This window comes from Cebus imitator, unplaced genomic scaffold (assembly GCF_001604975.1).
Source record: "Cebus imitator isolate Cc_AM_T3 unplaced genomic scaffold, Cebus_imitator-1.0 Scaffold314, whole genome shotgun sequence".
Taxonomy (NCBI): Eukaryota; Metazoa; Chordata; class Mammalia; order Primates; family Cebidae; genus Cebus; species Cebus imitator.
Window position 1 is genome coordinate 2,031,100 of NW_016107629.1, and position 2,606 is coordinate 2,033,705.

Below are 2,606 nucleotides of genomic sequence, written 5' to 3' on the forward strand. Positions count from 1 at the left end.
TAGCTGGGATTAGAGGCACACGCCACCATGCCCAGCTAATGTTTTTTGTATTTTTAGTAGAGACGGGGTTTCACCATGTTGACCAGGATGGTCTCAATCTCTTGACCTCGTGATCCACCCGCCTCGGCCTCCCAAAGTGCTGGGATTACAGGCTTGAGCCACCGCGCCCGGCCTGCTTTGTTATTTTTAAAAGGAAAAATGAAAACTTTTCTAAAGCATAAAGGTGATCAAAAGCCAGACACTGTGGCTCACACCTGTAATCCCAGCACTTTTGGGAGCCAAGGCAGGAAGACTGCTTGAACTCAGGAGTTGAGACCAGCCTGGGCAACATGACAACACTTTATCCCTACAGATAAAAAAATTAGACACGTGGTTATGCATGCCTGTGACCCCAGCTACTTCGGAGGCTGAGATGGGAAGATCACTTCAGCCTGGGAGGTCAAGGCTATAGTGAGATGTGATCGCACTACTGCACTGCATTCCAGCCTGGGTGATAAGAGTGAGACACTGTTGCAAAAAAAGAAAATTATGTGGGTCTGGGTTAAATTATTTACCACATTAGGAATCCTTCAGTCCAGAAAATAGCAATTAAAAAAAAAAAAAAAAAAAAAAAATAGATTAAATTTAAAACTTGCTTTCTGAAACAATTTCTAAGATTTCCAATTTTTATTTTAGTCTTAAAATAATTTTATTTTTAATTTTGTAGAGAAGGGATTTCACCATGTTGCCCAGGCTAGTCTTGAACTCCTGGGCTTGAGTGATCAACCCGCCTCAGCCTCCCAAAGTGCTGGGTTTACAGGCATAAGCCACCACACCTGCTCAAACTTCGGCCCGTTCCAAAACCCTTAAAAACCCCAGCCTCAAACTCCTCAGGGAGATAAATTTGAGATGAAGTTAAAATTACAATGATCTGCAATTCCAAAATCCCAAAAGCTCTGAAAAATCTTATTTGCAATTCAAAACTAAAAATCTCTAAAAATTTAAGATTTTTTATAACTTCTTGTGTGGGCAAATTTGACCTAACCTGAACATTTGGCAGGCAAACCTGACCTGGACTAATGTAAATTATTTAAATCTTTATTTGTCCTACTTGATGTAAGAGCTCATGTATTTTACTGAAGAAATATTAATGTATAGGGTTGCAGAGTGCTGCCCCAGGTCCTGCTGAGCTGTTATGCAATGTTCGGAATATGCATTAACCTTCCTAAACCCCAAATATTCTGAATTTTGAAATATATTTGGTCCCAGTGTTTCAGATAAGGGACTATGAACTGTAATAAAAATACAGTAGTTAACTTTCATTGAGTACTTATTCTCTACCAGGTAATGCTCTAAATGTGTTAGATTTAACTCACTTAATCTTCACAACAAACCTATGAAGTAGGTTCAATTGCAATACTTCTTTTAGGAAACTGAGGCCAGCATGGCCAAATGAATTGCTCAAGATTATGCCCAAGGGACAGTCTAATGGCCAAAAACATTTGAACTAAGACAGCTGGGTTGCACTGTGACCTTGCATCTGCCCCTGTATTCCATATCTCACTAAATGGCACCATTATTCTACCAGCTCTCAATGATGTGACTCCAATCTTGCCTATTTCTCTGTCATGATGTAACCATAGAAGCTCCATTGCCTGATGCACATGGCAAGTCAATACTGCGACACTGGGTTGTAGCAGAGAAAGAGCTTTAATCACAGGGCCCCTGAGTAAAGAGATAGGAGGAAATCTCAAATTCATCTGCCTGAGGAGTTTGGGGCTGAAGTTTTTAAGGGTTTTGGAATGGGCCGAAGTTTGAGCATTGCTGATTGGTCACAGAGTGCAGGGTGAAGTCTTGGGAGAGGGAGATGAAGAAACTATGTTCTTGCTGGGTGCTGTGTCTCATGCCTGTAATCCCAGCACTTTGGGAGGCCGAGGTGGGTGGATTACCTGAGGTCAGGAGTTTGAAACCAGCCTGACCAACATATTGAAACCCCATCTCTACTAAAAATACAAAAAATTAGCTGGGCATGGTGGCACATGCCTGTAATCCCAACTACTCAGGAGGCGAAGGCAGGAGAATTGCTTGAACCTGGGAGGCAGAGCTTGCAGTGAGCAGAGATTGTGCCACTGCACTCCAGCCTGGGCGACAGAGTGAGAGTCCATCTCAAAAACTAAACAAAAAAAGAGGCCAGGCATGCTGACTCACACCTGTAATCCTAGTACTTTGGGTGGCCAAGTGGGCGGATTGCCTGAGCTCAGGAGTTCAAGGCCAGCCTGAGCAACACGGTGAAACCCCACCTCTAATAAAATACAAAAAATTAGCTGGGCGTGGTGGCAGGTGCCTGCAATCTCAGCTACTTGGGAGGTTGAGGAAGGAGAATCTCTTGAATCTGGGAGGCGGAGGTTGCAGTGAGCTGAGATCACACCACTGCACTCCAGCCTGGGTAACAGAGCAAGACCCTGTCTCCAAAAAAAAAAAAAACAAACTATACTCTCACACTGATTCAGTTCTGTGGGCACCTTGAAACTGGTTGGCATCAGCTATTCCACTGAAATTCAGGATCTGAAAACCATTTAAAGCAATTCTTTTTTTTTTTTTTTTTTTTGAGACGGAGTTTCGCTCTT